Source organism: Sinocyclocheilus rhinocerous, unplaced genomic scaffold, assembly GCF_001515625.1.
Source record: "Sinocyclocheilus rhinocerous isolate Xijiao unplaced genomic scaffold, SAMN03320098_v1.1 scaffold62, whole genome shotgun sequence".
Lineage (NCBI taxonomy): Eukaryota > Metazoa > Chordata > Actinopteri > Cypriniformes > Cyprinidae > Sinocyclocheilus > Sinocyclocheilus rhinocerous.
Window position 1 is genome coordinate 3165636 of NW_015656585.1, and position 21300 is coordinate 3186935.

Below are 21300 nucleotides of genomic sequence, written 5' to 3' on the forward strand. Positions count from 1 at the left end.
ATATATATATATATACACACACACACACACACACACACAGTGATTGTAAACATTAAATGTTTTATATTTACAATCTTTTCTAAGTTTTGACAATCTTTTATAAGATTATAACTTTTTTTTTTCCATTTAGTTTTGACATCAGTCCTTGATAATACAATTTGCATATAAAATCTAACACTTGTATTTAATTTCTTATGAATAAAATGTACATAATTTTATATTTTGTTTAATTTCTTATATTTTTCTCATTTTTATTTACTTTAAATATTTACAATATTTTTAAGACTCAACAATATACGGTTAGTTCTGACATCAGCTTAGTCCTTTGAGAATAAAATCATGATTCAATCTGCCTCCTCCTCTAGCGTAGTTTATTTGCATTCTGAGAACAATATTTCTGAGGCAGCATATTTTTAAGAAAGCATCACTTACAAGCTTTCTGCCATCTAATCCCTCTCTTCCTGGGTGTTCAGGGTGTGACATTCCGCACCCCCCACCAACCCACCCCATGGAGACACAGGCAAGGCAGCTCTGACCCAGTTTACCAAAGCTCCCATGTTTGTCATTTGAAAAACTTTCTCGCTACCAAAATAAATAAATAAAAATCTTTGATCTGAATTGTGGTTGGGAAAGAGCGTTGTTTTCTCGCAGCAAAGGTGATATTATTTTTTTCTCACAAAAAATATCCTACAGACAGACAGAGAGATAGATAGATCGATAGATAGATAGATAGATAGATAGATAGAAAGATAGATAGATAGATAGATAGATAGATAAATAATATGTATGAAATGTACAATCTAAAAAATTCTGGGTTAAATAAAACCCATTTTTTATGGTTTGTCCATATTTTACCCAGCGATTGGGTTGTTTTTAACCAACAATTGAGTTGAATGTTTAACCCAACCTTCTGGGCAGTAACCCAACTGCTGGGTCAACATGGAGACACAGGCAAGGCAGCTCTGACCCAGTTTACCAAAGCTCCCATGTTTGTCATTTGAAAAACTTTCTCGCTACCAAAATAAATAAATAAATAAAAATCTTTGATCTGAATTGTGGTTGGGAAAGAGCGTTGTTTTCTCGCAGCAAAGGTGGTGCACTTTGTAGAGAAGGCACCTTTTTCTTTTTGAACCCTTCTCTGTCTATTCGCCAGTGGCTATGTCAGGATTTGGTTTGTCTGTCTGTCTGTGTGTGTGTGTGTGTGTGTGTGTTTCTGCACTAGTCCTCTTCTCCAGTGCTCCCGCAGGCTCCCGTGTTATTTGCAATATCTATAATAGCCCCAAATTAACTGGAAATTACACAAATATGGCAGTCAGCCTTGTTTGCTTTTCCTCGTATTTCTCAGTGCATCTAAAAGCATAAGCGATCTGACTTTAGCTATGAACTGAAGTACCAGCAGCACTCTGCGTTAAGGGTGCGACAAAGACGGACCAGTTTGTGCACTAATGCCACTATTAAGTCTACATTAACTACGAAACATATACAGTGTTGAGAAACAAACCCCCCACATTTATTTATATTAATCACAGTTGGCACGCAGGCGTCGCAGTAGTTGCCACCCTTATGTTGCATATTGCAGATCCAGATGCTATGTTCTTAGGTTACATGCTTCCATATTACTGTCTGTCAGACGAGTATTTCATATTTAAAACAAATTCTCCGAAAACGGTGACATATTATACATATGGAAACAGTTTCATCTCTCTAGCATTGAAAAAAGGGAGAGGTATCTTTGTCCTACTATAATTGCTCACAGTGACGGCTTACTTTTTCTTTCTTCTCTCTCTTTTTCATAAACTAATTCCAATATTTCACACTGGAGATGTAGTCTTGGCCGTCTGTCGTTGCTCCTTTCTTTCTTTATTCTCTTTTTGCTCATCTTACTCCTCTCTGTCCCTTGGAGAGGGTGGCATCGGCGCAGCGCTCTGCTCCTTCGTGGATCTTACATGCTGGATGGGGCCCGTCTGAATCTACAAAACACGAGTGCTTCACCGCCTTTTGATCTCAGGCTAATCTCTGTTGCCTGCCTCCAGTCTCATCTTGTTTGAATAAGAATGAGTCTGGGGTGCTATTGCAGGCACAAAGAGGTTTAGGCGGCATCCGTTCAGCAGAGCTGCGCTGCGCAGATATGTGTACATTCAGAATCGCTCCTCAGACTCAGCGCTCCTGTGCTTCTATATTCTCCAGCGTGAAGCTTCTGCGAGTGTGTGTGAGGGCGGTTTTCTGCCTCGTTAAAAACTCTGACGTTTCATTTAGTCGAAGTAGTAAGTTAGTGGCTTTTCCTGCAAGTATACTGATAATTTGACATTCTAACATTTTATTGCTCACATTGATAAAATGTTTAAAAACATTAATATCTACAACTCTTCAGGGAGAGCTGACCAAAAATGAAAATGCTGTCATTATTTTTTCACCATTATTTTCCTTTAAAACACACACGACTGTCTTACTTCTGTAGAGGGAGAAATTGAATGGAATGTCCGAGGTCTTCTTTTCCATACAAGGAAAGTGAATAGTGAGCATGACCTTCCACCTCCATATTTTTTTGAAAGTAAATAATTCAATTTATCATATTTGAAGATGTTTGTTATAATACACACAATTACTAAATGCCATTCAGTGCCATTTAAACATTTAAACTGACCCTGAAGTTTTGAACAGTAGTGTACATTTTACTTAGTTCTGATATGAGGGTGAGTAAAAAACAAAAAAGGGTTGTCATTTTTAGGTGAGCTTATTTCTTGAAGGTACTTTGTAAAATGTTGCTTTGTGTAATTTATGGGTAAGGCCTTTCCACTGTGGGCCTTAAGATCCAGTATATTCTGCGGTTTATGTGGCATAGAGAGGGGCTTCTCTTCTCAGTTCATGTCTCAGGTCAAGAGGACAATGGTCCTTTTTTCTACTGCAGTCTGAGGAGAGAAATCAAGAGAGTTAAAAGTGTAGAAGTGAGTTTGATTTCTTTACCACCTGAAGTGTGTATGAGTGTCGCTGAGAAGCAGTTTCAACACTGTTGGAGAGAGAGAGAATAAATGAGAGAACAACACAGACAAAGAGTGAAGGGATGAAAGAGACTGTATTTAAAAGAACTGCAGATGTCTAATAAGAGTTTGTGACAAAAACGTTTTCTGTAATAAAACACATCAGACATACTTATACATGTACGTAACCACCCCCCTGCACAGTTAATCTACACTGTCTGGTAAAGCAACTATTATGAGCAGTTTGAAATAAATGTAAGAAAATATAGGTAGAATTTCCATTGCCTGTCCATAATGCCCACCATCTGTTAGGACCCGACTTCTGCTCAAGCTCAGGAAACACCGGTTGGCACTCTAAGTCTGGAGAGAGAAAAATGTGATGTTGGCATCTTTTTTAGTGCCGCCGTTGTGAAAAAAAAAAACATGTTGAAACAATGAAATAACTGTGCAAGTTTCGCAGAGGTTATGAGTGAATTAGTTTCCACCGTTCAAAGGAGGAAAAATCATTAAAGTATTTTTTATATATATATATTTATTTTTCCAGCTTTTAACATTAGACAGACAAAGGGAACTTTGAGCTGAAGGGTGAAATATACAAAGATGCGAAAGTGATACAATCAACAGAATATTTTAGGAAGCAGAAATTTAAATTCTGAAATAAAGAGACTGACTATTTATTTATTAATTTATTTCTATGCATGTTACTTCCAATAATGCTGTTTATATATGTTGGTTGCTGCCTCCATTTAACTTACAGTTAAACTCTTGTGTTATTTAGCTGTGATGGACAGGGTTGACTCAGCTGTGAGAAAGCCTGAGTGTGCCCCTGCTGGCAGAAGTATGTATTGCAGGTACACATTTCTCTCACAAGTCAATAGAGAACTGTTCCAAGAAACTGCCCTTTAAGCTGTGCTCATACATGTTTGGAGTTAAAACAAATATAGTTTTCAACTTTTACTGTCAGTTGACACTAACTCCTATTTAGGCCTCTATTAGCAAGTGGGACAGAGTACAGGTGTATTGACAGGGGAGATAAAGACTTCAGTAGAGTGCAGGGTAACTGGAACTGGGGTGGCTTTTTCCAGCACACAGCTTTAATACTGAAACCAGAGCAGCAGCATCCTGCACAAAGGCTTAACCGTGTTGTGCTGCTTGTGGTTCATCTATAATGAATCAAAGGTGTAGCGTTCACGCGCTGTTTGCCCAACAGAACATGCAAATTACCAAATTTGTCCCCACCCGAGTCAACACTTCACTACCGGTTTTCTTCCAACCACAATATGTGTTAGCGTGCTCAGGTGCTATTTAAATGCAATGAAGAGAAGGCTCAAACCGTGATGATTTCATCAGCAATGCACTTTTAGAAGTTTCCAAGTTAAATGTATGCTTGGAAAGGTAAAGTTGCACTTTTTTATTACTCTGAGATCCATTGAAAGTTGCAGCCATATGTAGAATGGCTTGCTGTAGACTTTTTGAAGGGTCAGAGCTAATGTAAGATGAGATCTCAGCCTCTACTGAGAACTATTAAACCTGATCTTTAATGGCTGGTGGGATGAAGATAAATCAGGCATTCATTTGCTTAATATATGTGCCAAATTGGCCAAAAATAAGGATGGCACTGATTCAGTTAGCCTGCAGGACCTTTATGAAATGAATGAATGATACTGTATGATTAAAGGTGAACATGCAGAGACACGTCTTATACATTTGTGTGCAGCTACTGTAGCTTAAAATGCTTTCAGATGTTCCATGTCATATTAGTTTTTAATTTAACCATCATGTCTCTTTTAGGATCTCAAAGACCACACTGCCCCTTTAATATCTTGAAAAACATACAGCTTTAATTTTTACTGTATTAGATTCTTTGACAGATATACAAACTCCTGATGGGTTAATTGATTGATTTATAGATAACAATTTTTCAAAAACATATATAATATATTATATTAAAGTAATAAAATAATATCTGCCTGCTTGAAATATCTGCCTTTTGGGCACAAGAATATATGAATAATTTTAGGGGGAAATTTTTTTATATTAATAAATAGGTTAATAATTATATTATATTATATTATATTATATTATATTATATTATATTATATTATAAGTTTATTTAAATGTACAATTTTAAAATATAAGGCATTCCAACGTAAAAACAGACCATAAGGAAACTGAACAATACACTGAGACATAAATGCATGCTGAACTGAAGCCAAAACAAAAATGCCGTTCTGTAGCCCTCTAAAGCCATTTTTTACACCCATTTTGAGACTCTTACATAACTTTGTGCTGCATAAATACCCCAGCTAGTAAGTGTGTTTTCCTCTCCCTGCCTGTCGGTGTGTTTATCTGTCTGCCTATCTAAAACTTCAAAGTTTAGGAGAGGAAAGAGGGAAAGAGAGGAAACGGGTGAAATTGAAGGTGGCAGGGAGAGAGAGAGAAGCAGAGGGGAGGAGTAAAATAAACTGAGAAAATGAGGAGGGGAAAAGAAGAATCTATGATCTGGCCAGACTTGGGAGACAGGCTCATCCCGGCGCTCTCATGCACTGTGAAAGCTCAGCGCTGGTGTTTGAGCACTTGACAATGTTATCAGCTCTGACAGCCAGATTGTGTTTTCACATGAGTGTGATCAGCAACAGATTACACACGTATACTCACGCACACACTCAAACACTAACAGCCTTGCTTGTTCCTGTTTGCCAAAGAAAATGTGTTGATGTTTATCGTGCTCTTAAAATAAAATGAAATAGAGGCCTTGTCCTTCTATCCTCCCGAACGCTACTTATGTCTGACTGAAGATAATAAGACACACGTGGGTAACTACCGGGCTCCCGAAAAGAAAACAACGTAGGCGGGATTGTTGTCAGCCGCTAACATTGTGTATTTATCTTCCATCTCCTTACATCTGCTCGTTACAAACATGAACAGATGAGGCCAAAACCTCAAAATTACCTTTCTCTGAAAAGCCTCTTGTATGTGTATACGAAATGACATAACTGCTACTGGGCACTTTCCTTGTGGCTTTGAACTTACTGGAAATCGGATTGTTGATCCTGAGTGATGGCAAGCAGGTCCGACAGTCTAGGGATCGACAGCCAAAGAAAACAAAAGGGAGAATAATGTATACAGAATGTGTCTTTCTGTTTGTAAATTAGGTCAGGAAAACTAACTAATCTTTACAGTTTTATGATTCCATTGACAGAAACCCCCTTTTGAGATATTAGAGTAAAGTGCCTTTGGGGAAATTCTAACAGGCCAATTTTAACATTTTAACAAACTCATTAGTCAGCTCTACTGCACAATGTTTAGTAGACTGAACTAATGTAGTTAAATTTACCAATCCGAAATCAAATCAAATATATTTAAAATGTGTCAAATAAATAATAAACATATAAAATATTTTTAAATATATTAAATGCTCTTATATATTTATTTTATATCTTAAAATGTGTGTGTATATCTATCCATATAAAGAGAATGGCAGAAAATGGCTGGAAACAAATAGTAAATACTTACCTGCAAATGTGCAATAAAGGTTATTTCCTGCATGCCAGAAAAAGAATAACAGTAATGGATTATTTGTGGTTAAAACGGCAAATGCTTATGCAGATCTAAGTCAGCCAGGTCACCATCAATGATATACGGTATAGTTGCTGTAGTTACTGTTGTTTCTGTTTCTCTTCCTGTTCTTTATCTAGTTTACCTAAGACATGAATATGCAAGAGGCAGTTCAGTAACATTGTTAATATATTTATTTATTCCTTTTGTAGTTCCCCCAGCCATGCAGTGTATCTTGAACACTGTGCCTAGATATAGCTATTAACACAGAAAGAATTTCTCTCTCTCTTTGTGTCTCTTCACTAGGTGCCAACTAAACAAACAAAACCGCACTCTGAAACCTAAGAGGGTCTTCCTGGTAAAACTGTGTGCTGGAGCTGGAAGAACTGAAGCAATTGTGAACACAGTGGGTATAACATAATATACATGCTTTTCAAATAGATGTAACAGTTAATAAAAATGATACTGTGGCCTACTGATCCTGAGGCTAAAGACATTTTCATTGACTCATATAGCTGACTGGCCAAATGTTAGGAAATGTCCATGTAAATATATGGTGAATCAGAGAATCTGATGAAACTTAGCATGTGCTATCATATAGCTGGTGGGACCGAAGCTGTATTGATCAAGATATTGAAATTACCAATAAAAATGCAATTCAAGATTACAGTGTCTTGTGACCCAGAAGTGGGTTCCCACGGAAGCTGATACTGCTGTGTCCAGTTACAGTCTGTCAGGCAGATTAGCAGGTTTTATTAATTCATTAACTGATTTCATGTTTTACCTCTACCTCTGGTTTGTTTGTCAGTGGCTCCAGTGGTGCTTAAGGTTAAATCTAAGGCAATAGCTTCATGGAGCAATGAAATATCTGCATGGTGAAATTCAGATGACCACTTTAAGATGGGGAACTGAAAAAACAGCAATATGATAGTTTCTATTCCTTTATCAACCTTTAAACTTGAATTCATTCATTATTTCTAAACATTCACGGGGTGGTCTTTGGCATGGAGAGCTTTGGTGATAGCAACCAAGGTTTCTCTAATTATCATCCCTTGATTCCTCAGTTAGATGCGTTAAAATCGTTTTATGGTGGGACAGATCTGTCTGTGATTTATTCATGTTTAGCATGTGTTACAGTACTTATCTTCAGTGAGAAGGAAGCTCATTTAAATATATGGCGAAAAGATTGGGCTGTGAGAGAGCACTAATCTATGGAGGCTTATATGAATCTAGTGCTAGGAGAAATTATCGCTCTATACAGTTTTTGTGTTGGCTATATTTGCTATATTTTTTGTAGAATTTATGTTACTTTATAGATTCTTCAGATTTGGATTTATTACAGCCCTACTGTATACATTGTTTTCGAAAGAACTAGAGAATAAAAAGTTCTGTGGACCTTAAGAGTTCCCCTACACTCTCAAAAAAAAAACAAAAAAAAATGTTTTTTTATGCTTACATCGAACACTATCTTTGTTTCCATTGATTTAACTAACCTTACAATGTTTCAGCTTGATTTTCTTTATTGCTAATTAAATTCAAAGTTATTGAAAACATGCAATGAACCTATCACTGCAGGTTTTCACTTTGAATATACTTCAAATAAGACAGGAAATAAACTTCAGTTTTACATTTTAATGGGCTGAAATATTTTACAGTATTTATTGCATCAGGCTAGGTTTGGGTCTAATTAAAACCTTGTTTCAGGTTCTTGTTACAGTGTAATTATACATTTAAGAGCTAAATAATAATTAATTACATGTACTTACTATAGGGTTAGGGTTGTAGGATGAGGGTTTGGTTTAGGTTTAGTTGTATGTAATTATGCATAATTTATTGTTATTACAACAGTAAGTAGCCTACATGTAATTTCTAACAAGGACGCCGTAAAAATAAAGTGTTACCATATACCTGTATATCTCTACAACCTACAACAAATGACATAATATACTGTATAGTAAAATATTCAGTTTAAATAAATTAAAAATATCATTAAAAGTCACAAAACTAAAAGTAGCCTAGGCTACCTCTGTGTCTGTGCACACTTTGATTACACACAGTGTGATTTGACTTTATCAGGTAGAAGATAAAAACGCATTAATGTTGCGCTTCTTTCATTAAAACACTGGATTGATGTTAGCCCGTCATCAGGCGCAATAACGGCTTAATCATTCCTCACCGTGGACGACCGACACCAACCTCAGCATCTTAAACGCTTTATTAGACACAAGAAAAGAAACACGCATTAAGAAAACGACACTTTTCCTGTGGTGCTGGTGATTTTTGGTGGATTTTAAGTGTGAAGCGGTGAAGTCCACCCGGCGGCTCAACACCTTCCGTCACACCGCAGGACAAACTTCACCGGACACACTTCAGACGCACCATGAAGTAAGTGACACTGATACCGGACCCCGGTGCGTATTTGTTCGTTGATAAGCCTACATTATGTGACATTGTTGGTAAACAATAATTCGATGAGTTTATATCTCCGTTATTTTTCTCGAGAACACATAGGAAAGTGTTACAGAATCTCCGTTAAGAAAGTTGACCTGACAACACACGTTATTTCTGTGACTGCTGACAGGACAATCACTATTAGTGTTTCTTTATGTTGAAGGGTTTTTAAAGAGAACAAAACAGACGCGTGCTTTTTGGGTTCTTTTAAAGTGCTTTATCAGCTCGCAGAATAATCCGACACACTTTACAGCGCTCATGTATGAAATTACAGTTAGTGCCGTTGTGAAAATAGTAAAAGAGCTGTCTGGTGATGTATGGAGGTCCAAGGGTCATAAGCCGATAAATGTTGTGTTGAATTAACAGGCGCTCAAATATGAACTTTCATTCGCCTCATTGACACTATTCACTATTTTTATATGCAAGTAAATCAAGCGCTACAGTCGAAAATTGAATTAGACCAACTCTGCTAGTATATCCATACATCAATAAAACTAAAGAAAAAAATTACAGCTTCATGAAAAGCAACATTAGTAATTAACTAAATATTCTACTACATCAACTCAAGCTAAGAGACTTTATCCGTTTATTATATTGCCAAAAGTCCATAGTTTTCAGTTTTATGAGAGTAGGCTATATAATTGGTTACTTTTCTCAGTAAGCTTAAACTTAAGATTGTATTAGCTTAAAACAAGTTTATATACATACACACTTGTGAGTTTATAGCCTATACATATATATATATATATATAGAGAGAGAGAGAGAGAGAGAGAGAGATTTATTTCTAAATAAAGCTAGAGTGAAGATGAGGACCAGATTTACAATTTACAATTCCCTGCTATCATAATGAATTAAAGTGTTTATCAAGACAAAAAAAGTGTTTTTTATATATGTATTTAAATGTAGCATTTGGAACGACATGCAACATTTTTATATCAGTTTTTCAGGAGTTATTGTAAGAAGCTGTTATAATCTAATTACATTTTGAAATGACTAATTAAGCTGGTAGTTGCAAAAAAAGAGAATCTGCATACTTTTACAAACAAAGGTGAAGACAGATACAGATGTAAATGAAAGAATGAGATTGTTTAATTAACAGGAGAATTATTTTTTGGCACTTTTTTATGTCTTAACATATTTTTTTCTAGCATTCCTGTACTTAACCATGAAAGAATATAATAGGTTACTTGTCATAGTTTTTGTTTTAACAGTTTCAGTAGCACTGCTAAATTTCAAATAGAGGTACAATTTCTCCATGCAAAAGGGTATTGTATTTCTGTCACTTCTACCTCGTGTGCACTCTCTTTCAGACTATACTGTCGGACATGCAAACACAATCAATGAAGCTCCTGTATATGTGTGTGTGTGTTTGTGTGTGTGTGTGTCTGTGTGTGTGTGTGTGTATGTACGTGTGTGTGTGTGAGTAACTCACCTGTTGCTCTTCTGGGATTTAGTGTTTGCTTAATCTGCCCAAGAGGAAAATGAACACAGTCGCATATGGACTCGTATGATTGCACTCAGAGGGTCCTCTGATAGCCATGCACATATACGCACAGACACGCACACACAAACACGAGCGATCCTCCTCAGACCTGTCGTCTCTAGGAAATCACTAGGGATTAGGCTTCTGTCGATTCACAAAACCAACAGTGACAAAATGGCCTTACAATTCTCCCAAAGAGGGATCAGCTCTCCACGTGTCACTCTGATTGGCTGAGGTACTTGAGCCGATTGTCAGGGGCATTTACAGGCACAGTTTGTGTGCCCCTCCAAAGCACAAATTTACACTAGGTTGTACTGTCCAAGGAAAATGATAGGTGAAATACACTTCTTTTGCTGTCAGTTAAAGAAAGCATGTGCAGTGTAATGAATGATTATTCATCTTCAAGCAGGCGTTATGCAAAACAAATATGTAGTAATTAATTTTAAGTAATAGTCATTAATCTAAATGTGTTCTAATTTTCCCCCAAACATTTGCCACTATCTCCCAGTAAGTTTCATGAGCTCACAGAGAAAGAAAAAAGCCTTTATTTTCATTGTAACTCTTCAGCAATAATAATAAAAAGTAATATCAGCCCATTTTATTACACAGCAGTGTGTTAATTTTGAGTCTGTGAAGTCAAACATTTTCTCATTTAGTTTTTTCCATACTCTCTTAGCTTCATTTACTAGGCTAAAAATTAGTTTAATAAAGCAAATAAACCAGCTTCAGATAAGTCATTTTTACCCTCAAAGAGGTTATGATGTTTGGCATTAGATGAACGTACACAGCGCACACGAGTCTGTCCTGGTTTTTGCATAATGAATTTAACTTTGCTTCTGTCTCTATTTTGTAATTAGCAGTGACGCTTGGCAACTTTCTTTCTCGCTGTAAAGTGGAAGGTGGTGTATGGAGTTGATTCACCAGAGTGCTGCTCAATCACAGAGGAATAGTCCTGCCTTTGATGTTTAATTATATTGTGAAAAGAATATTTCTGCATAAAATTGAATTTTTCAGCTGAGCCTTCTCTGTTCTAAAGATCTGCTGTGGGCTTACGTGGTATGTACCGAACACACAGTAATGATTATGTATGCTGTAGAAGTATGCGTGTATGTGCCTGGAAATAGTTAGGAGAGTTGTGTATGTGCATTTGCGTGATATGAGAAAAACTATATTTCACTGTGTATTTATAAGCGAGCAGATGATAGAAAGCTGGTAGAGGCTGCCACGAGGAGGCTGCGATGACAGACAAGTCAGTGTACGTGCATACGCCGAATGAATGTGCGCAACATATCACGCTGCGAACATGAAAGAAGTGCTGTTCCAAAAAAAATCAGATGGGTAAAGGTGACTCCTGTTCCATATAAACTCCTCTTCAGCTTTGGGTGGTCCAGCAGGGAGCCTCTTCTGGCCTTCCTCTCCTTAAACATCCAAGCACTTCCACTTTGGTCAGTATCTTAGTGAAACAGAGCACATTTTAAGCTAGATAATGGTTCAGAGAACAGTAAAAACTGTTCAGGAAAAGGTTCATCCCTAGCTCATTTTATCTAGTCATGCATATTTGATGCAATCCAGCATTTGTGTGTTTATGTGGGTTTTTTTTTTTTGGATGTCGCACTTCTGTTAGAGTTGGCGATTGAAAATATGCAGTTGAAGAACCAGTTCAGAGACTTCACACTTTCAGATTTAATGCAAAATAAATAAATAAATACATCCGGTCAAGTTTCTAAGTCTTGATGGCACCCAACTTTTCTTTAACCATCTGGATCTGCGTTTGCCGACTCCGTGCTTAAACACTGGAGACGGAGAGTGCATTTCATTATAAAGCACAGTGGCACAGTATGTGCGTCTCGCTTCACAGCAGAGGGACCCATGGCACACTGGTGGATGAGGGCCAAGAAAGCGACGAAAATCTTCAAAAAAATAAAAAATGGGAGACGAGTCGAGAGGGGAGGGGAGGGGAAAAAATGCTGAAATATTTTCCAGCAAATGTAATTTATCTTTGTCAGTGGGGCAGCATAGCCCAGTCATTCTGTAAGGTTCTCCGGTGAGAGGGGGGACAGAGGGGCCTCTATGCCCCAGCTTCGCATAACATTCATAACCCCGCCGTCTCTGTCGCCGGAGCTGCCCGTAGCACAGTGCCGTGTGGCAAGGCAATTTTTAGCAATTTCTGCACTCACAATGGACTCGACGGTCCTTTTGACACTTTCAAAGTGTTGCGACGCCGTGATTTTTCACATCATATACTGTTTCACGTGTTATTTTTTTTAGTTTGTTCGCTAGTAAACACAGGCCACTTCGTCTGACAACTGCCAGACGTGATTCAAATACGCTTGAACATAAAACGATGGAAGGAAATAAGAGTTTCTTTTCATTAGTGTGAGGTTGAGGTGTTTCATTCAGCCGAGCTTGCAAAGACAGCCTCTCAGGCGCTCGCAAGAGCAGCTCTCACGAGCGGTGTCCTGCCAAGCTACACACGTGTGTCTTTCTGCAGTCATCTGCGCCGTTCTCAACAGCGGCCTGTCAGCAGCAGAGGCTGAAACTTCGGAAAAAGCGTGCCGCGCTGGACACTCGAGGTTCAAGGAAGAGAAAGAAAAAGAAAAGTCGTGAAAACCGAAGAGGAGATGTGTCTGTGAGCCTGGCATTGTGACACTTAATGCCTTTATGTTTATGGTGGCGTTTGCACAGGGTCCTTCAGCAGGCTGTCATCCACCGCCAAAACAACCAATCAGACGAGCCAGTTTCAGCCATTGGCTGTCTGCTCTGTCTTAAGTCGGTTTTATTCCACTTTAAATGCCTCTGCAATTGATTTCAGACTGTATAGAATATGTTGAGATTTTGTTTGTTATTTCTTACTGTGTTTTATAGCAAACAGTGAAAAAAGAAGAATAGATATAGATCGATATAATATTGTTTTGAAAACTGAAAACTCATCTCTTCCATGAGCACTTAACAGCATCTTGCTGACGTCTTAAAAAACAATAAATAAATAATAAAATATAAAATAAAATATATATCTGTTTCTTTTCTTTGTTTCATATCTAACAATGGAAAAAGATCAGTCTAGAAGCTATCTAAGATTTTTCCCTTTTTTCCCTTCTCCACAGTACACTGTTTACTTTGATGTATCACTTTTCTTCCAGTAGTTACTCCGAAGTACAGCCAATGATGTCATTAATTTTATTACAGATGCTCCATCTGGAAAAGAAGAGAATGAAAGAGAGAGAGGGAGAGAGAAAGAAGGAAAGGAAATGTGCAGCACCGACTTGTATGCATAATTAATAAGAGCAGCACTTCATTTGAAACTTCAGGGTTTGCTGGCCAGTGCAGGACGGGCCGTGGAGTGCTCTGCTTTGTATGGTGAAGTGCGGAGGTGGCTCCTTTCACCTGCAGCTGCTCTGTTACAGCCCCTCTGGAAAAACAAATAACCTTGTGCGTGCGTGCGTGTGTGTGTGTCCGCGCTCAACCCTGACAATGGCGGGAGCTCCTGTGACAAGAGACCATGTGACGCAGGCGTGTCAGTAAACTGCTCGCTGGCCCGTGGCCCACACTTCCTAAATGTTGCTGTCCCGCCAGAAATAGCTCAGCCATGAGATTGACTTTTTTTTGCGTGTGTTTTTCTGCCTGTGTGTGCATATGTGTGCCAGGGACTACGATTGTGAGCCTGCAGTATTGTTCAGGTTAAAATTGGTCACTGTCTTATTTTTGGATCAGAGCGGCTCATGGTTTATAAATAGATGAGGAAAGCAAGGGAGATACCTGCCGAGACTCTGGTGAGCTCTGCTGTCCCCCCACCGCCCAATATTCATGTTGTATTCTCTTAATATAATGCTCTCCCTATACAGAATTTGATATGTGTGGTTTTAACAGGAACTTATTAAATGGAAAATAGTCATATGACTATAAGTTAGGCTTGCGACAGAGCTTGGTTTATGGTCTTCTCGGTTGGCAAAGAGAAGGTAGTGTGCGAAGTGAAGAGAGAGAAAATAGTGCGTAGGCATGGAGTGTAATCTAATAGGGCGATGTCCACATCATGGAATATTTTTAGAAGTGAAGTGCTAATTTTATTTCTTCATTACAAACATGAGCTGTTTATGAACATTAAAGTATTTTCCCACTTCCAGTAGAATACAATGTAATGTAATTTAAAAAAAAAGGATTTCAGGAACCTAAAAGAGTCTTTTATGTGAATGTAAACAATCATTTAAAAAATTCTTAATAAAACTCAATCAGCCTAACTACACCAGATTGCACCAAGTCAGTTTTGAGCATTAAACAGATCCTTGAGATAACATACATTAAGGTAAATTAACCTGAGGTTAAACTGCATATTACCTCTTTACTGTTTTACTTTTAGTGTGTGTTAAATTCAGTGAATTAAAATTTCGAGGTACTTTGCTAAGCAAATAGTTCAGTTAATTTACTTTGTTTTAAAATGTGTACAGTACCATTCAAAGGCAGTACGATTTATATTAATTACTTTTATTCAGCAATGATGCATTAAATTGCAGTAGAATACAATGTAATGTAATTTTAAAAAAAAGGATTTCAGGAACCTAAAAGAGTCTTTTATGTGAATGTAAACAATTATTTAAAAAATTCTTAATAAAACTCAATCAGCCTAACTACACCAGATTGCACCAAGTCAGTTTTGAGCATTAAACAGATCCTTGAGATAACATACATTAAGGTAAATTAACCTGAGGTTAAACTGCATATTACCTCTTTACTGTTTTACTTTTAGTGTGTGTTAAATTCAGTGAATTAAAATTTCGAGGTACTTTGCTAAGCAAATAGTTCAGTTAATTTACTTTGTTTTAAAATGTGTACAGTACCATTCAAAGGCAGTACGATTTATATTAATTACTTTTATTCAGCAATGATGCATTAAATTGATAGGTTAAAGGGATAGAAAGTGCATGCCAGTAAAGACATTTATAATATTACAAAATATTTCTGCTGAAAATTCAGCTTTGCCATCACAGGAATAAATTACATTATAAAATATATTTGAATAGAAAACAGTTATTTAAAATAGCACAAATATTTCACAATATTACTGTTTTTACTGTATTACAATCAAATTAATGCAGCACTCCTGAGTGTAAGAGAATCCTTCAAAAACCACTGTATGTTTGATTAAAACAAACCTCAGTGTAAAGAGCTATGCACTTAGCACATTACGACGTCCCCAGCCCTGTTGCTAACTGTTAAGATTGTGAATTAATGATGTGGCATGATTGAATTTGACTCGGCAAACATTCCTGCTAGCTCGCCCTAGTTTCCCACTGGTGTCTCTCTAGAGGGGTTGTGTATTGGACCTCTGGACTCTACGTTAGCACCTGTAGACCGCAGAGGGGCCTGAACATGGGCCTGACACCTTGGTTAGATTAGAACAACTTTAACCGTAGCGTCTGAAGTTACAGTGCTGTTGAGGGAAAGAGTTTGACGGGGGTTTTCAGAGTGGTGTATTACTTGTGTATGCATTGTAAATGACAGAAACTGTCATAATCTCTAAAATATAGGCTTAACCATTTACTGCTGTTGTCTCTTTCAACAACACTGGATTGGTCCCACTAGAGTAGAGGACACACAATGAACATAATTTCATTATATTGACATGGTTACTTTTATCCTCAGGTTTTTGTTTTCCCAGGTCAGATTAAAAGCACTGTGCTCTGCAGGCCTGGTAACGTAGGAGGTGTAATCTTATTATATTCATCATAATCTTTCGCAAGAAAGAGAAACTGCTCTTGTCAAGCTTCAGTGATCAGGTGAAGAAACCTCATGTTAATAAAGCGGCAGTTAGCCTCTTTCCCTCTCTCCCCGAACGGGCATGTGCCGTTATATTAATGTGTTTATGACAGTTTAATTGGATAAGCAGGCCACTCGTAAAAAGTCTACAACTGTTTTCACCAAGGCAAGGCACAGACCTTTTTTTCCACGTTCTTCAAAATGCTGCTAGGCAGCCCGTCGATGACCCACTTCTGAAACGGTCGAGAAAACAAGGAAGAGCCAAGCACGATTCGTGAAGAATGACAGAGAGAGGGCAAAAAAAGGGTAATTTTGTTAGGAAGTCGATTTGAAATTTTTTCGCTTTCCCTCTCTCTCTCTTACTTATCCTAAACATAGCCGACTTTTTTTTTCTCCAAGCTCCCCTCCAGCGGAATCGGAAAAGAGAGGCACTGGGAATGCTGGTGTGGATTAGCTTCCGATGCTTGGCTAGCCCCCTCGGTTAATTACATGTGTAATGAGTTGTTTATTTGGGATAATGCGCAGCAGGAACGTCTGCCTAACGCCGGAGCTGGGAGCAGACCCAGGGAGAGTCAAGGATAGGATAGGAGGATGGAGGAAAGAGGAGACAGGAGAAAGACTGTCCCCACTATCGGCGCCAGAACGTGGAAAGGGAGGCTCGGCAGAGGAGGGGTGGGCATTCTCATCCCATCTCAGGGTCAAACGGCCACAGGACTTTTCTCAGGGGTGGGGGGAGTTGAAATATGCGAAAAAACATACAACGCAGAAAAAGACAAACAACGTACGGGGGTGGGGGGAGGAGTGATGTGTGCCCAGCAGTGGAGAAGGGAGTGGAAAAGTCCATGGGTGCAAACGCAAAGAAGGGAGGGAGAGACGAGTTGTGCTATCATAAGCCGAAGGGGACAGCTGGGGTTATGTGAACACTGCAGCTGGAACGGGAGCCGAGGGAGATCGTCGGGCCGATCCCTGTGCTTCCGAGTGGCTGGAGCCTTGAGAAAAAGCTTTCCTCCCTTCGCAACCTTCTGCAGGCTGCACTTTCCCAAACCCCCCTTCTAAAAACGAGATGGTGTAGATAAGCCTCTGGAAATGCACACACACAGACCTGATTTACACAACACCGGCTGTAAGCACTTGCTTTCCCTTGTTTTCTTTTCCGCTCTTATCGAGTCGAATCGAGACGCGGTCATTATTTAGCTAGAGTGAGTGATTACCATCAGAATAACAGCAATTAGAAGGGTGATTATTTTTTATATAAATGCCTGAAAAAACAACATGATATGTATCTCGCAATTTTTTATTCTTCCTCTGAGCAGAGATTTTTCCTCTTTTTTTTATTTTTTATTTGACTAGCATATTTTTTCTCCTTCATCGAGATGACTGAAAAGTGTGAAGCAGAAAAGTGAAGCCGTTTAATCCGGCATGCGGCATCGGAAAACTTCCGCTGTCACTGTTTTCTGATCACATATAAAAAAACAGGCCCTTCACAGCTGCAAGACACAAGAAACACGCGGTAAAGGAAGCTATGCAAATGCGTGCAACCCTGACACGATACTGAACAACAAGGTAAAGCCTGAGAAAATAAATAAATAAATAGTGAAATACACGCGCACACATCACACGCTACACATGGATACTCCTGTATGGAGGATTTGAAAGAAGAATGAAAAAAAAAAAGGTACAAGTTGTGGAACATTTTTTTGCACACAGGGGAGAGACTGAGATTAATTGCAGTGATGCATGGCAGGACATCTTGAATGTCACTATGAAGCTGAAACATGAGAAAAAGGAAATAATTACCCTTAAAAGGAAACTTAGCATATATATGTATATAAGACGGAAAAAAGGAAACTTAGCATATATATTAAGACTAAAATAAATATCTTAGCTATAAATAGCTGACAGAACAAAGTGGGAGGAGTTTGGTACTGCGTAATCTAGAGGCTAGTTACAAAGTCAGTCAAGTCAGCATGTGTGTGCCTACTACCAGTAAAACTCAAGAAAATCTAATATTTACGATCACTTTTCTTTCCGTTCTTTCTTCCTCCTCAAGGGTTAACCAGCAGCGCTTTATCTGATCACACTAGCTCCGCACTCTAAACCTCCCGTCCATTTTTGAGGTTTTCTTTGAAAGTCTGGGCCGTTTTGATTCACCACAGCTGCGCTGACTCTTTAATCAAATGCTATCTTTTCACTGCTTTGCCCCGTCTACCCTTCTCTCTCTCTCTCTCCCTCCCCTCCCCTCCCTCGTCCCTTAACGCATCTTAATTGGTTGCTTTCTGTGACAAATTACGAGCGCGTGCTTTGATGAGGTCGGGGCAAGCCGGTACTGGAGTAACTTGTGCCAGCCCCTGGTGGTTCCTCTTACCACTACAAACAGGGGGTGGGGGGTGTGCATTGGCATGCTGAAACCGTAATGAGAGACTGGGCCCGGGGCTGCCTGGTCCCCCTGCTCCAAGATGAGAGGACATGAAAGGGGGGTTGCAGGTATCTTACCAGAAGAGATCAGATTTTTTTTAAATTATGATATATTTAATTATATTTATATATTGTGTGTATATTTTTATATGTATTTCTTTTAAATATATTCTTTTCATATACATATTTTGTAAATTTTTGTAATGACTAGGCCTGGGGCTATCTTTTCCCCAAGGTCCAAGCTGTGAGGACATCAAAGGGGGGTTAGATATATATTTATATATATCTATAAATATATCTTTAAATATATATTTTATTGTGTGTATATATATATATATATATATATATATATATATATATACTACACTGAAAACACATTAACTGAGTAAATTCCTACAGTATATGCACATCAAAAAACTATTGTGACTTTTGATAATGGTCATTCTGAAATTAAATGAGTAGAGACTGTCACCAGAACAGTCTGATGCTATTACATCTATGCTAATCTCTAGCAAACATGAAATAGTCAGAGTCTTATGGCTGCGCTCTATACCACAAATAATTAAAATACATTTAATAAAAGAGTCACAGTGGCTTCCATTTCCATTTCTTTCTTTCTTTTCTGATTTCCCTGGAAGTGATTATTTTGTTCTTTCCAAAACATGGGTTGAAAAAGCTGCTTTGTTCTCAAATTGTTTTTGCAATATTATTATCTTTTGCATAAGTTAAATTCACAGCTTGGACAGTAACATAGCTAATGGCTTCAGTGTGGACTCAATAATTATGTAGCTGTCTATAGTGTAGTGAACGGTGAGGAAGATTTAAGTGTATCTGAAGAAACTTTCTGTTTCACAAAAGGTTCTTTGTGGCGAAAGAAGGTTCTTCAGATTATAAAAAGGTAAGAAAGAGATGGTTCTTTAAAGAACCTTTGACTGAATGGTACTTTGTGCAACCAAAAATGGTTCTTCTATGGTATCACTGTGAAGATCCTTTTAAGCACCTTTATTTGTAAGTGTAAAACCTCTAAAAATTATATAAAATTAACTTTCTTTAGAGCACCGTTGCTTCAGTCATACACATTCAGATGGGCGTCCTATGACGTTGAGTCGCGTCTAGAGCTGTTTTTAAGCGTCCCGCCATGAGCATTGCATTTTTTTAGATGACACGTCAAGTTAAAAATAGCTCAGCTTTTAAAAATGTGTCTCAAAACCCCAGCGTGCATCAAGCTGTTTTTTAACACATCTTATGTAAAGGCCCCCTAAGAAATTCGTCTAATGGAGGTTCGGTGCACCCGAAACCAGCCTAATTATACAAGCTTCCTTAAGTCGACTAGTCGTTCATGTAACTCTCCAACTAGTCGATTTACTAGACATCCCTAGTCCTGCATAAAAGGAAGTGAGTCCAAGAAATGGAAGCAGTGGTTCAAGAAGGAACCGTTAGAGAGGAGGAAAGAGAGATAGGCGTCACCCAGTCATTTTGCCACTCATGTTTAGACAAACACTAACTGCAACAATCACAGTTTAATGATCCGCAATGTCAACAGCGCAAAAATGCTTCGAACAATCAAGCGGATTGACTTACGCTTAAACTGAACTGTGACATCACTTGAAAATCAAGGTGGGGGAGTGCGGAATAATGGCATAACATTTCGCAGCAGGAGATTTGAGATAGTGTCTGGGCTCACGTAATCCTCATCTCCTCTTCCGCGCTCTCTTCCTCCCGATCTGGGTTACTTGGTTTCCTCACAGAGCTTTGGGACCGATGAGAGAGAGAAATGTGGAGGGGAAAAAAGAGTCAGGTCAACGTTTTGAAGGACATCCTTGCTGAATGGGTTTCAACTTCAAATTATGTTCTCCCTGACAGATCTATATGTGTTTTGTGATCAGTTTAGATGTCTTCAGGTCACCTCAAGGAGGGTCAGAAATGGCATGTGTGATGTTAGGGCAGCTATCAATTCATTTCTCTGGTCAGTGTAGGCACAGGGAACAGTCATTTGGACATATTGCTTTGAGAACCGCAGGGGCAAGGTTTCAAAATGACAGAGTCATGTCATTTGCTTACAGAGCAGGTCACAGATCAGTCAGAAGAGCGTATTTGCATTGCTGAGTTTCCAACCATAATGGAAACACCGAGATTCCTACATATTGCAGAATACTAAATTTAACCTGATTAGAGCTGGAGAGCAACCAAATTCAAATAGTTTACATTTAAATTATTTAGTATAGTTTTATTTAATTTATTAATATCTATATCTATGTCTATATCTATCTATCTCTCTCTATATATATATGTATATATATATATAGAGAGAGAGAGAGAGAGAGAGAGAGAGGCTGTTGAGTGTAAGTATTTTATGTACTAAGAAAGTTCTTCCACTTGTACTTGTTTAAACAATACTGAGTGAATTATTTTCACAATTTCTGTACATCTGTACAGAAAGTATTTCGGTATGTACTACTATTATTAAAATGCTTCATTAAATTCAGTACGCACTGTTATATTAAATATTCAGTAAAATATTAATTTTTATGTAGCTACAGTCTTTTAGATTGAATTGATTCTTATATTACTGGAAGTTAGAGTTATATAGAGGGAGCTCAATCTATAGAAAGATCAACAGATAACTTAAAGTATAGAAAATGATGACGGTGATTTGAAACTAG

The 21300-nt window shown here is 38.1% G+C and overlaps 1 protein-coding gene across 8 annotated transcripts in view; it reads left to right on the forward strand.

The window, feature by feature from the left end:
* The window catches only part of mef2cb (myocyte enhancer factor 2cb), a 77197-nt gene that overhangs the window by 1513 nt on the left and 54384 nt on the right, over window positions 1–21300 (forward strand). For 6 of the 8 annotated variants that reach the window (XM_016527816.1, XM_016527820.1, XM_016527821.1 and 3 more), the window contains exon 1: window positions 8689–8921. The exons of 1 other annotated variant lie outside the window; for it this stretch is intronic. The gene's annotated coding sequence lies outside the window, so the exon portion shown is untranslated. Of the gene's footprint in view, window positions 1–6842; window positions 6943–8688; window positions 8922–21300 lie in introns of those variants that run through there. One more of the 8 variants, XM_016527817.1, reaches the window with a different exon arrangement.